Source organism: Macaca mulatta, chromosome 13 (assembly GCF_049350105.2).
Source record: "Macaca mulatta isolate MMU2019108-1 chromosome 13, T2T-MMU8v2.0, whole genome shotgun sequence".
In the NCBI taxonomy this organism is placed as follows: Eukaryota; Metazoa; Chordata; class Mammalia; order Primates; family Cercopithecidae; genus Macaca; species Macaca mulatta.
The window spans coordinates 49,262,184-49,277,035 of NC_133418.1; positions in this window are offsets into that span (position 1 = coordinate 49,262,184).

Here is a 14,852-nt window from a genome sequence, read left to right on the forward strand (position 1 = left end):
TTGTGATCAGATATGGGGTGTCAATCTTTTAATTATTTGCCAACCTGTATTAAAAGAAGTATCCTAAATATCCTAAAAAGAAATACCTGAGACTGGATAATTTATAAAGGAAAGAGGTTTAAGTGACTCATAGTTCCATATGGCTGGGGAAGCTTCAGAAAACTTACAATCATGGTAGAAGGGGAAGCAGGCACATCTTACATGATAGCAGGTGAGAGAGCAAATGTGACCTTTGCTGCAGTTTGCAATAAATTCCTCATCTCCATGTGAGTCCATCTCAGCCTGGATTTCATTATCCACATGACTATCAGCAGTTTGGCCAAAACCATTCAGCAAATCTTTAGGAAGGGCCAAACATTCCCACATCTTCCTATATTCTTCTGAGCTCTCGAAACTGTTCCAACCTCTGCCCATTACTCAGTTCCAAAGTCACTTCCACATTTTCTAGTATCTTCATAGCAGTGCCCCACTCCTGTTACCAATTTACTATATTAGTCCATTTTCACGCTGCTATAAAGAGATACCCAAGAATGGGTAATTTATGAAGGAAAGAGGCTTAATTGACTCATAGTTCTGTATGGCTGGGGAGGTCCCAGGAAACTTACAATCATGGCAGAAGGGGAAGCAGGCAGGTCCTACACAGCGGCAGATGAGAGAGAGCATGTATCAGCACAATAAAGCCGTCAGATCTCGTGACTATCAGCTCACTATCTTGAGAATAGTATGTGGGGAACTGCCCCCATAATCCAATCACTTCTCTCCCTTGACACATGGGGATTACAGGTACCTCCCTTGACAGGTAGGGATTACAATTCAAGATGAGATTTGGGTGGGGACACACAGCCATACCATATCACAGCCCAAATCAGTATATATCAGGATACATTCCTTGTCCTAAATATTAAACTTAACATTAAAAATAGCACCAAAATATCAGCCTTCAAAGTGATAGTCTTCCCATGTCAACAGCAAATTTGAAACCTCATGGCTTTTTTTGTAAATTTTGAAGATATGAATTTCTTTTTCACCCTGGAACCAGAATATCCTTCTTTCTTTTTCCAGATAGAGTCAATTCTTCCTTTGCATCCCCACTGCTCCTTGCACACACACACTGTATGTGATTTTTTGGTACCTGTCTTTGTCCCCTAATCTCTAAGCCACTGACAGCTATACTGTATCTTACCTCTGATTTCTCAGTGCACATGCAGGACCTGTTTCATAGTAGTGTCTCCTCAAATGTTTTTTGAGTTAATAAAGTAATACATAAAGTCTCAGAGAATTTGAAATACAGCCTGTTGCAGCATGCTGTACCACAGATCCCCAAGGCATTGATTGTTTGTGATGAAGATAATTTTCTTAAGTGTGTGAAGGTCTGTTTTATCTGATTTCATTTATTCTTTCCTCTACCATTAATCATTTCCTCGTCTCTTTCAGTTTCAGAGTCTCTCCCATCTCTCCTACATTAACTTAGATGGGGCTGTGTGATAGAGTTTGCAGGGCATTTTTTCAAGTTGGATTTAGCACTCAGAATGTTACCAAATTCTTACAGGTTTTGAAGGCATTGGCGTTTCTTCTTGAACTGCAATGGCCGTTCTTAACTTCATAAAATACAGGTTCTCAGTCTCGCAAGGGTTGAACAAATAAAGGTAAACTTCTAAAACTTAAACATTGGAAGTATGCCTCTTGTGTCTGCAAAATAGTCACATCATATATTCCATTATTTCTGCTTTCAAGACCATCTCAGTCTCATTCATATCGTCTAGACACTTGACCCTCAGACACACTTTATCTCCTGTCTATGGGAAAAACCATCATTTAGTTACTGAGATAGGGAAGTAATATACAAAAATGTCTTGGCTAAGGTGGCTCATGCTTGTAACTCAGCACTTAGGGAGACTCACTTGTGGCCAGGAGATGAGTCTGGGAAACATAGCAAGACCCGGTCTCTACAAAAAAAGTATAAAATTAGCCAGGTGTTATGACGCATGCATGTAGTCCTAGCGACTCAGGAGGCTGAGGTGGGAGGATTACTTTAGCCCAGGAGTTTGAGGCTGCAGTAAGTTATGATCACACCACTGTACTCCAGTGTAGGCAACAGAGCAAGACTCTGTCTCAAAAAGAAAAAAAAAAAAATTCAATTAAAAATAAAATAGAAGAAAAAAAAGGAAACTCTCTTCTCCTAACCATTTATTACCTTTTCATTTTCTTTCTTTCAGTGGTAGGTAGAGATGAGCCTACTGGTGGTGACAGTGAAATTAAAAATAACTTCACTTCTAGCTGTTATTTGAAGAACACAATGAACCGCTGAGGCTCTCAGAAGAAAGGTTTATCTGGGCCTGAGGCCAGGGCCCATATTAGGGATTCCATTCAGAACCAGAATCACACAACTAGCTCCACATCATCAAAAAAGACGAGATGATTAACTAAAAATTTTCCTCTAAAGTCCTGAAAATTTGCGTTTTTAGCCAGTCTCTAGTCTTTTTATGGAAAGTTTCTGAGGCCTTATACCCTGTTACAACACTAAATCTGGCAGATATTTTGGAATAGAAAAACGTGGACATTCAGGGCGATATCTGGGTATTTCCAGGTGAATTTCTCGAATGAGAAAAGTGCATTTCTGAATCAGGAACTTTTTATAGAAAGCTGATACATAAACAAAAATACATTTTCTCCATGATGTTACTGTTACTCTGTAGGGTTAGATTTTCCCATATCTGGAACTCAAGAGACTGTTTCTACCTTGTTGGATACTTCTTCCAGTGGCTAATTCCTCAATGTGTATTGAAGGGTGACTAGGATATACATAAGTGACAAAGGTAAAACATGAGAGATTTATCTGAATGGCATGAGCTTCTAAGAAAGTATTTTACAAAAGACTGCAGAGCAGAATTTAGCAAACTACAGTCCATGGGCCAAATCCCTCCACCACATGTTTGTGTACCACTTGCAAGCCAATAATGGTTTTTCCATTTTTAAATAGTTACATTTTAAATAGTTATGTAAGCACCTATATTATATCCTAGATTTTGCCTCTTGGCCCACAAAGCCTAAAATTATTTACCATATGACCCTTTGTGGAAAAAGTTTGCTGATGCCTATTGTAAAGAAATGATCAGGAGATATCAATAGGCAAAAAGACCAATGCAGAACACAATCTCCCCCTCCCCAACTGTGGTAGAGTTGGCTGAATAATCCCCCCACCATCTGTCCAAATCCTAACCTCTGGAGCCTGTGAATGTGTTACCTTATATGGCAAAAGGAACTTTGCAAATATAATTGAGTTAAGTATCTTGAGATGGAAGATGATCCTGAGTTATCTGGTTAAGCCTGATGTAATCACAGTTCTTATAAGAGGGAAGCGGGAGAGTCAGAGTCACAGAGAAGGAGATGTGATGGCAGAAGTGGAGTTTGGAGTAATGCTGCCACGAGCCAAGGAATACAAGCAGTTTCTGAAAAAGTAAGAAATAGGATTCTCCCGTAGTGTTTCCAGACGTAACACAGCCCTGAGGACATCTTTCTTTAAGCCCCAGAAGATTCATTTCAAACCCCAGCCTCCAGAACTGTAAGATAACACATTGATGTTGTTTTGGGCCACTAAATTTATGGTAATTTGTTGCAGCAGATAATAGATAACAACTTTTTCAGCCCTACACTCCCAGGGTTGTAGAAGAATCACAGGGCTCACCATAATCTCACGATATATAATGAATTCCCATAGGACAGCTGGGTAAGAGGAGAGGTAGAGTTTTAAGAGGAAGTTCAGAGTGTAGAACAGACAGATAATCATAGAATTCTAGTTGTAGACAGCACTTTGAAAAGATACCCGAGGAAGAGCTCAGTTGTAATGTCAGTTGTAAAGAGAAGAACTGCAAAGTGGAATATAGCTAAAAGTCAAGGGGGAGAAGATGATTGCAGGATGTGGGAGAAGAAACATGGTTGTATTAGCTAGCTGCAGGTTCTGTGTGGCCTCTGCCCAGCTGTATAGCTGAAACTAAATGATATCCCCATCGGCAGAAGAGCAGAAAGAAAAGAGCCCTAAAAATTAAAAGGGTGTGTTTTTATGTCAGCCATAAAACCATGTGACTTTCTGTCCAATTAGAATCTTTAGCTCCACCTACCTCTTAAATTCAGATGAGCAGAACCAAGAATCCATCTGCTCATGATAATTTCTGTAATTTGCACACCGTGGCATTCTTGGCAACCACTTATTTATGGCAGATACAGCATTTAGAGTTCAAAATTACATCCTTTTTCCAGAAACTGTTCATTAAACAAACTCGTATCTCTTAAGATAACATTTCTCAAATTATGTTCACCAGTGACCAACCCTTGGAACTAAGGAGTTATAGCGCAAACTTCAGGAAGTGCCTCCTTAAAGCATTTAAATTGAGTGCAGAGCACATATTAAAATTCAAATTTGGAGAGAGTTTCTGCTTGTGTTCCTAGCCTTAAAAGAGACACCAGTACAGAGAATTCCTGAGGCTTTCTCAGAAATTTGGGTCCACAATGGTACAGGGCTTACAATTAAAAATTATTTGTGAATAATATGAACATAAAAGTGTGAAAATCCAAAGCTAGCTTTGGAAGTTCTCTCCAAATCCCTGAGTAGTTTCTGAACTTTCTGAACCAACTTACATGTATATACAATGATCCACAATGTTCCTTTACCCAGGATGTCTTCAACCACCATCACCAGCTCCCTTTAGGTGATGGGGACCACAGACAAGACTTCTTTAGGGACTAGCAAGGGCAGCAGGTGTTGCTAAAGACCTCCTTGACATACAGAATGCCCACTTCTGCTCCTTTGCCTAACGCTGAAAGCATTCAAGAATGCTGGTGTTTCCTGGGTGGAAATAAAACAGAACCCTGAGAACCAACCTGAATCACCCAGTACTTAGAGGATATTTTGTCACGTAATTCCTCATTTGTCTATCTACACTAGTAGATTCTAAGTTTTATGAGGTCAATAAATTTTGTCTTAATATTCCTCATGTGTCTGGAATTGGTGAGTTCTTGGTCTTGCCGACTTCAAGAATGAAGCGTGGACCCTTGTGTTAGAGTTCTTAAAGATGGTGTGTCTGGAGTTTGTTCTTCCCAGTGTTCAGATGTGTCTGGAGTTTCTTCCTTCCAGTGGATTCGTGGTCTTGCTGACTTCAGGAGTGAAGCTGCAGACCTTCACAGTGAGTGTTACAGCTCTTAAAGGCAGAGCATCTGGAGTTGTTTGTTCCTCCCGGTGGGTTCATGGTCTTGCTGGCTTCAGGAGTGAAGATGCAGACCTTCACAGTGAATGTCACAGCTCATAAAGGCAGTGTGGACCCAAAGAGTGAGCAGCAGCAAGATTTATTGTAAAGAGCAACAGAACAAAGCTTCCACAACGTGAAAGGTGACCTCAGCAGCCTGCCACTGCTGGCTCCAGCCTCCGGCTTTGGGCTAGCTCTGGCCTCCTGCTTTTATTCCCTTATTTGACCCCACCCACATCCTGCTGATTGGTCCATTTTGACAGGGTGCTCATTGGTGCGTTTACAAACCTTGAGCTAGACACAGAGTGCTGATTGGTGCATTTACAATCCTTTAGCTAGACGCAAAAGTTCTCCAAGGCCTCACCAGATTAGCCAGACACAGAGCACTGATTGGTGCCTTTACAATCTTTTAGCTAGACACAGAGTGCTGATTGGGGCATTTATAAACCTCTAGCTAGATCACAGAGTGCTGATTGGTGCATTTACAATCCTTTAGCTAGACATAAAAGTTCTCCAAGTCCCCACCTAACTCAGGAGCCCAGCTGACTTTGCCTAGTGGATCCTGTATGAGAGCCATGGGTAGAGCTGCCCAACAGTCCCATGCCACATGCCTGCACTCCTTAGCCCTTGGGCAGTCAATGGGACTCGGTGATGCAGAGCAGGGGGCAGTGCCTGTCAGGGAGGTTCAGGCCATGCAGGAGCTTATTAGTCGGGGAGCTCAAGCATGGTGAGCTGCAGGTCCCCAGCCCTGCCCTGTGGGGAGGCAGCTGAGGCATGGCGAGAATTTGAGTGCGGCATGGGTGGGCCAGCAGTGCTGGGGGACCAGGCACACCCTCTGCAGCTGCTGGCCTGGGTGCTTAGCCCCTCACTGCCTGGGGCCAGCAGTGCCAGCTGGCCACTCCAAGTGTGGGGCCTGCCAAGCCTGCACCCACCCGGAACTCACGCTGGCCTGCGAGCACCATGCACAGCCCCGGTTCCCACCCCCGCCTCTCCCTCCACACCTCCCCGCAAGTAGAGAGAGCCGGCTGCAGCCTCGGCCAGCCCAGAGAGGGGCTCCCACAGTGCAGTGGTGGGCTGAAGGGCTCTTCGAGTGAGCCGAGGCTGAGGAGGCACCAAGAGCAAGCGAGGGCTGCTAGTGCATTGTCACCTCTCAATCTCCCCTCTAAACAGGACACCCCAACTGCTGTTGGGAATTTGGCCAATGACCATTCTAGCTACTTCCTGCTGGATGGGGTGAAGAAGGGGCCCTGCAGTTGTAGTGTCCTCCAGATGGGAGCTCTCTGGGCCAGTGAAAGTGCCAGTAGGTCGGTCCAGGGGTCCTTGGTAGAAATTGTTAGTTGAACTCATTTGGGGTTCCATTTGTAAGACCATCTATTGCTTGATGGCCTCAATTCTAGAGGAAACAAATTTAACAAGGAGGTTAAAAATATAGGGTCCAAAGGTGAGTAACAGCAAGATGGCTGCCATGGGACCTAGAAAGGGGAGAAGTCATGTTGCCCAACTCCAGAGGTTGGTATAAGAATTTGAAAGGCATTGCCTGATTTCAGAAGCCTTTCCCTGTAAATGCCAGGTGGCATCTTGTAATATCCCTGACTGGTTAGTGTAAAAACAACACTCTTCCCCCCAAAAGGTACAGAGTTCTCCTTTCTCAGCAGTGAGGAGGTCTAGGCCTTGGCAGTTTTGGAGAGTCACTGCTGCCAAAGAATGTATTTGGGATTGTAGAGTAAGGATAGATTTCGTTATTTCTTGCAAACTGTCTGAAAAATCCTTTGAGAGTGTGTGGTAGTAGGATAATGAAGTAGATAAACTGGTTATTCCGGTTCCTGTAGCAGTAGCCATTCCTAACCCTATAAGTAGGGGTATTAGTTGAATGGCTCTGCACTGACCGACTTGAGCTTTGAGGGGTACTGATAAGGTCTGATGTCCTGGGGCAATGTTAATGTTAGGACTTAGAAAGACTAAGGTGCAGGTGCCTATCCAGTTAGTGGGAAGGCAGATATAGGTTGACGTTCCACATAAGAAGAATATACCTTGGCTGGGTAGACAGAACTTTACCCTGGCTTTTAAAAGAATAGGGTACACTGTTTTTTCTTTACTATTTATACCTCTCTCTTTCTCTTCGACTTCTTCTTTGTCTCTCTCTTTCTCTTTCTGACTCCCTCTTTTTCTCTTCCTCTCTTTCCTTCTTTGACTTTCTGTCTGTTTCTTCCTCTGTCTCCTCTTTGTCTCTGTTTCTTCCTCTCTCTTTCTTTCTCTGACTTCCTGTGTCTTTCTCTCTTTCTTTTCTGCTGCCTCTGCCAGCAGCTTATGCTGCTGTTTTCCCTTCTCCTTCCCCTTTCGATGGCTTCGGCAGTGTAAGTTTGCCACCTCTTTGGGTATTTGCACTGCATGCAATAACTCCATGGTTTCCTTGTGATATTTAATGGGGGCTCCCCCCCGAGGTTAGAAACTCCCTTTTTTTCCATGTTGCAGCAAGGGCATGTAGGATTAGATAAGCATACTTTCTATCTGTATACACATTTATTCTTTTTCCCTTTCCCAGTTCTAAGGATTGAGTAAGTGCCACTAGTTCTGCTAACTGGGCGCTGGTCCCTGGGGGAAGAGGCTTACTTTCAAGGATGGTTACATCACTCACTATGGCATAACCTGCCCTTCGTATCCCATTTTCCACAAGTAAACTTCCATCAGTATATAGATTAAGGTCAGGATTAGCTAAGGGGACTTCTAAGAGATCATCTTGGGCGGCATAAGTCTGGACTGCAATTTGTTGGCAGTCATGCTCGATTGGTTCCCCATCCTCTGGGAGAAAAGTGACAGGGTTAGGGCCATGCACGTGTGTATTTGAAGCACTGGTCCCTCAAGGAGGGGTGCCTGGTATCTAAGTAGGTGGTTGTCTCATAGCCATAAACTTCTTTGGCACCTAGTATGCCATTTACATCATGAGTAGTCCAGACAGTGAGATCCTTTCCTTGTATTATTTTGATAGCCTCTGACACTAAGACAGCCACCGCCGCAACTACCCATAAACAGTGAAGCCAGGCTTTTGCTACTACATCAATTTCCTTACTTAGGTATGCCACTGGTTGTGGGGTTGTCCCACGAGTCTGAGTAAGGACTCCAAGAGCTATCCCTGCTCTCTCTGTGATGTATAAAGATAAGGTTTTTTCCTATCAGAAGGCTTAAAGCTGGAGCTTGTACTAGGGCCTGCTTTAAGGTTGTGAAGGCTGTTTCTGCCCCTTGTTCCCATTCTACTAGATGAGTATTTGCCCTCTGGGTTTCCTTGATAAGAGTATAGAGGGGCCTGGCTATCTCGCTGTATCTGGGGATCCATAGTCGGCAAAAGCCAGTGATTCCAAGGAACTCCCGCAACTATTTTAATGTCTTAGGGCGAGGATAAGCCAGTATAGGCAGTATTCATTCCTTGCTGAGGGCTCTGGTCCCTCTGGCTAAGATTAGGCCTAGATATTTGACCTGCTGTAGGCAAAACTGGGCCTTCGACCTAGACACCTTATACCCTTGATTAGCGAGAAAGTTCAAGAGATCTAGAGTAGCCTGCTGGCATGAGGCTTCTGAACTGGTAGCCAAAAGTAAATCATCCACATGTTTAAGGACCAGAGTGCCTGGACTTAAGAAGTAGCCTTGATCTTGGGCCAGTGCCTGACCAAACAGGTGAGGGCTATCCCTAAACCCTTGGGACAAGACCATCCATGTAAGTTGGGACATGTGGTCTGTGGGATCCTCAAAGCAGGCAAAGAGAAACTGGGAGTCAGAGTGCAGGGGAATACAGAAGAAGGCATCCTTGTGGTCCAGAACTGTGAGCCATTCTGCTTCCTCTGGTATTTGAGACAGCAGGGTATAGGGGTTGGGTACAACTGGATATGGAGGAATTACTGCCTCATTGATGAGTCTAAGATCTTGCACTAGTCTCCACTGACCATTTGGTTTTTGTACTCCTAGAATTGGGGTGTTGCAGGGATGGCTGCATTTCCTTACTAAGCCTTGAGCTTTTAAATGTTTAACAATATCCTGTAATCCTTTATGAGATTCAGGCCTTAAGGGATATTGCCTTTGATAAGGAAAAATGGTGGGGTCTTTTAGCCTGATTTGGACTGGGCGGGCATTTTTTGCCCTTCCAAATTGTCCTTCCAATGCCCAGACTTCAGGGTTGATTCCCTCCTCAAGTAGGGGACAACAAATGGGTAACTTGTTCCCCATATTCATGTAGATAATAGTTCCAGCTTTGGCTAATATATCCCTCCCTAATAAGAGTGTGGGACTTTCAGGCATAACAAAAAAGCATGTGAAAAGAGCAAAGTCTCCCAATTACAACTGAGGAGGTGGGAGAAATACCTGGTTACAGGTTGTCCCAGGATTCCTCGGATGGTAACAGACCTTAAGGACAGTCGTCCAGGACAGGATATTAACACTGAGAAGGCCGTGCCAGTGTCCAGGAGGAAGTCAATTTCCTGGATCTCAATGGTTAAGCATACCTGGGGCTCAGTGAGGGTGATGACATGAGCTGGCATTTGCCCCGGCCACCCTCAGTCCTGTTGTTGGATCATCTGGTTGGGGGCTCCTGACCCAGAGAACCTTTGTCCTCTGGAGCAGTGCACCTTCCAGTGATTGCCTCAGCATAGTGGACATGGACAAGAGGGCGGCTTGTTTCCCATTAGACAATCTTTTCTAAAGTGTCCTTGTAAACCACACTGATAACAAGCCCTGCTGGGTGATTGGCCTGCTCCATTTTCTGTCCTCTCTGAACCACCAAGGTTTGTCTGAGGGCCATGACTAAGGCTGCAGTCTTTCTCTAATCTCACTTTTCCTTTTGGGCCTGTTCCTCTTGGTCCCTATTATAGAACACTGAGGTTGCCAGGTTTAGTAATGCCTCCAAATTTTGTTCAGAACCCAGGGATTGCTTTTGGAGCTCTCTCCTGATATCTGTCACTGATTGGGTAATAAACTTATCTTTTAGAATCAATTGACCCTCGAGTGATTCAGGTGACAGGGGAGTATATTTTCTTAAGGCCTCCCGTAGTCGCTCAAGGAAGGTAGATGGATTTTCTCCCTTTCCCTGAGTTATGGTGGACATCATTGAATAATTCATGGGCTTTCTCCTAATTCCCCTTAGTCCTTCTAGAACACAAGTCAACAGATGTTTATGACTCCAGTCCCCATGATCTGAATCAAGGTCCCAGTGGAGATCCATACTGGGGACGGCTTGCTGACCGGTAGGTAATTTATCCCTTTCTTTGACTGTCATTCTATCATTTACTTGAGTAAGATAACAGGTATCTCCAAACTCTCGGGCTGCAGCTAAAGTCTCATTCTTTTCATTAAAGGCCAGGGTCTGATCTAACAGTAGCATGACATCTCTCTAAGTGAGGTCAAAGATTTGCCCTAGACCCTGTAGGACATCTATGTACCTATCAGGATCATCTGAAAACTTCCCAGGTCTGCCTTGATCTGCTTTAAATCAGAGAGGGAGAAAGGGACATGTACCCAGGTTGGGCCAAATTCCCTTCCCCCTACAGCTTGAAGGGGACATAACCGATAGCCTAGGGGTTTTTGTGGTCCTTTGGAGATTTCTTTGCTTATTTCCTTCTGGGCAGCAGAGATTAGAGGAGGCTTATCATTAATAAGAAGGGGAGCTATAGGGAGGCTAGGATATGGGGGTAAGCTGAGAGGTCCTCCTGTGGGATGTAAATTGCAAGCTTTGCATAATTGTGTATTCTCCTTCAATGAAAAGAAAGCTTGGACATAAGGTATTTCACTCCATTTGCCTTCCCTCTTACAGAAAAGGTCAAGCTGCAGGATAGTATTGTAATTTATACTTCCCTTAGGTGGCCATTTTTCCCCATCAGAGAGAGAATATTGGGGCCAAGCAATAGTGCAGAAAAAAATAAGCTGCCTCTTTTTCAGAGTCTGTGGGTCAAATTGGTCCCAATGGCTTAGGATACATTTCAAGAGTGAGCCTGTTGATGCCTGAGTGTTTCCCATCTGAAAGACAAAACTGCCCACAGTTTTGGTTTGTTTGTTTCTACCCCTGCCCAAGAACACACAACGGTCCCTGGATCCTGCTGATCGGAATAGTTGGGCTAACCATTGCAGCAGCAGAAACGCTAGTTTTTCTCTTAGACAACAAAGAGGACCGAGGAAGGTTGGATTTAGTGGCCCTTACCGATGCATTCTTGAAGACTTGTTAGAGTCCCAAGCATTCTCCTGTTAGTATTGGGAGCTTACCCGTATCCTATAAAGATGTTATGCCCCAAAAATGAAGTGGAGGGCCGTACCCTAAGTGGGGGAAGGGATCTCCAGAGTTGGAAGAGTGATGCATTTTGTCCTCACTTATATGAATAGGAAGGATACAATTTCTGAGGCTCCCCATATCCTAGCTTCAGGAATAGCTTTTGTTAGGCCTGATTGTCTGAGGAGGGATCCTAAAATTCCAGGTAGTACCCCCTACAATGGGGCTTTGGGCATAAAGTATGTCTTTCTGATTGGTGAGCCCGGGTGCCTACAGAAGGTATCAGAGTCCTGGAGTTTATACTAGAAATCATTCTTATAGGAGAAACTAGAAAAGCATCAGAGACAGGGAGTGACTTTTAGAACCAGGACTAGCCTCAAAGAAGAGAGATGAGAGGAAGTTTGTCTGACAGGCATTAGGACTCAGGAGGCAAGGGTCAGGATAGATAAGCATGTCTGGCTTGGGCAACATGCCTTTGAGAGTTCTGCTCATGGCTGCAGTGTCAACCACTTGTTGTCAGGACTCTGGAGCTCAATGGCTTTCCTTTCTGTCAACCTTCGGCTCAGCCCAGAAGTACAGGAAAAGTGGAAGCTGATTCCAAGCAAACCAACACTCCCAACTCCGAAGAGTCACGGGTTGTTAGAGAGCCCTTTCCCAGAAAGACTGACACCCGTGTCTTTAGTCTGGCAGCCATGCTAGTCACTTTTAACTGGCCGATAGGTCCCGGTATTTAGCCCCCAAATTCTAAGGAAAAATAGGACAGAGGAGCAAGCGAAAGGGGTCCAATGGTACTCACTGCTTGGCAATTTCAAAAGTCTCACTGCGTGGCAACAGGTGAAAGTCCCAACAGAGTCACCAAAATGTGTCTGGAATCGGTGGGTTCTTGGTCTACTGACTTCAAGAATGAAGCTGCGGACCCTCATGGTGAGTGTTACAGTTCTTAAAGATGGTGTGTCTGGAGTTTGTTCCTCCTGGTGTTCAAATGTGTCTGCAGTTTCTTCCTTCTGGTGGGTTCGTGGTCTCACTGACTTCAGGAGTGAAGCTGCAGACCTTTGCGGTGAGTGTTACAGCTCTTAAAGGCAGTGCATCTGGAGTTGTTTGTTCCTCCCAGTCAGAGTTGTTCTTTCTTCCCGGTGGGCTCGTGGTCTTGTTGGCTTCAGAAGTGAAGTTGCAGACCTTCGCGGTGAGTGTTACAGCTCATAAAGGCGGTGTGGACCCAAAGAGTGACCAGCAGCAAGATTTATCGTAAAAAGCGAAAGAACAAAGTTTCCACAGTGTGGAAAGCCATCTGAGCAGGTTTCCGCTGCTGGCTTGGGCCTCCTGCTTTTATTCCCTTATTTGACCCCACCCACATCCTGCTGATTGGTCCATTTCACAGAGCACTGATTGTCCCATTTTACAGATAGCTGATTGGTCCATTTTACAGAGAGCTGATTGGTCCACTTTGACAGGATGCTTATTGGTGCGTTTACAAACCTTGAGCTAGACACAGAGTGCTGGTTGGTGCATTTACAATCCTTTAGCTAGACACAGAGTGCTGGTTGGTGCGTTTACAATCCTTTAGCCAGACACAGAGTGTTGATTGGTGCATTTACAATCCTTTAGCTAGAAACAAAAGTTCTCCAAGTCCCCACCCCACCTTTAGCTAGACAAAACAGTTCTCCAAGTCCCCACCAGATTAGCTAGACACAGAGCACTGATTGGTGCATTTACAAACCTTTAGCTAGACACAGAGTGCTGATTGGGGCATTTACCCTCCTTTAGCTAGACATAAAAGTTCTCCAAGTCCCCACCCAACTCAGGACCCCAACTGGCTTCCTAGTGGATCCCGCACCAGGGCTACGGGAGGAGCTGCCCACCAGTCCCGTGCCACATGCCCACACTCCTCAGCCCTTGGGCAGTCAATGGGACTGGTTGCCGTGGAGTAGGGGGCAGCAACTGTCTGGGAGGCTCAGGTCACACAGGAGCCCACTGGTGGGGGTGCTCAGGCATGGCGCGGCTGTGGGTCCCGAGCCCTGCCCCACGGGGAGGCAGTGGAGGCACAGCGAGAATTTGAGTGCTGTGCAGGCAGGCCAGCAGTGCTGGAGGACCCAGCACACCCTCTGCAGCTGCTGGCCTGGGTGCTAAGACCCTCACTGGCCAGGGCCAGCAGTGCTGGCCAGCCGCTCCGAGTGTGGGGCCTGCTGAGCACGCGCCCACCCAGAACTCTCACTGGCCTGCGAGCACCCTGCGCAGCCCCAGTTCCCACCTGGCCTCTCCCTCCACATCTCCTGGCAAGTACAGGGAGCCGGCTCCGGCCTCAGCCAGCCCAGAGAGGGGCTCCCACAGTGCAGCAGCAGGCTGAAGTGCTCCTCAAGTGTGTCAAGGCTGAGGAGGTGCCGAGAGCGAGGGCTGCTAGCATATTGTCACCTCTCACTAGCACAATGCCATACCTTAGAATGTGCTCAGTAAACATGTGCTGCATGACCAACAGAATGTTAAGTTTTCACATCAAAAAGCTTTTTTTGAAATGCAGAGGAAATTTTGGTGTTGTTGCAATTGTTGTACAAAGTGGTAATACTAAGTGTGTTATTTTGAGTTCTTTTCTGCAAAGCTATTTGAAGTTGCCAAAAGAGAATAAAATGTCTTCTTTTGGTGAAAAATGAACAAATAAATACAATAACTCTTGGTTATGTCTGAAACTTTCTATTATTTAATATGAAAAAAAATCTGTGAAAGGTTAGAATGTTTGTAAATCACACTTTTTTTTTTTTTTTTTTAACCCACCAAGATCCCTTGACATAGATTCTAGAGTTTCTACTGGCACATCACCAAGTGTTTACTGAATAATTTCTATGTTCAGAACATCAAAAGGATTATGTCCCCTGCCTCAGTCTGCCAGAGAAGATAAAAAAGAGCATAATGGCTATTTAGCAAAGGATAATGTGGTACGAATGAGACTGAAAGATACGAAGTGTTAGGACTTCCGAGAATAAAGATAAAACTGGCAGCTGGAGAACACAGCCCTGGAGCTGCCTCCATTTCCCTGAAATGTTCAGTTTTAGTGAGAATGAAGACTCAGCACACAAAGAAAGCCAAATAAATACACATTAAAAGTAAACATGTATCCATTAGCCATCTTTCCTCAAAGCTGAACACTTACACTTCCTATGTCATTTGGCAAACAGCAGGTGGTGAACAGCAGATACTCACCGTATTTGCCTTCTTTTCTCGGAAGGGCGGCCTTATCAGTACATTTGAGTTACCAGCACACTAGATTATTTCTTGTTTACCAAAGCCCTTTGTGGGTAAATAACATATTCTCATATATAAAAGAATCTTCCAAGACTAGAATCTACCATCCTAGATTAATAGAAAATGTCTGTCTG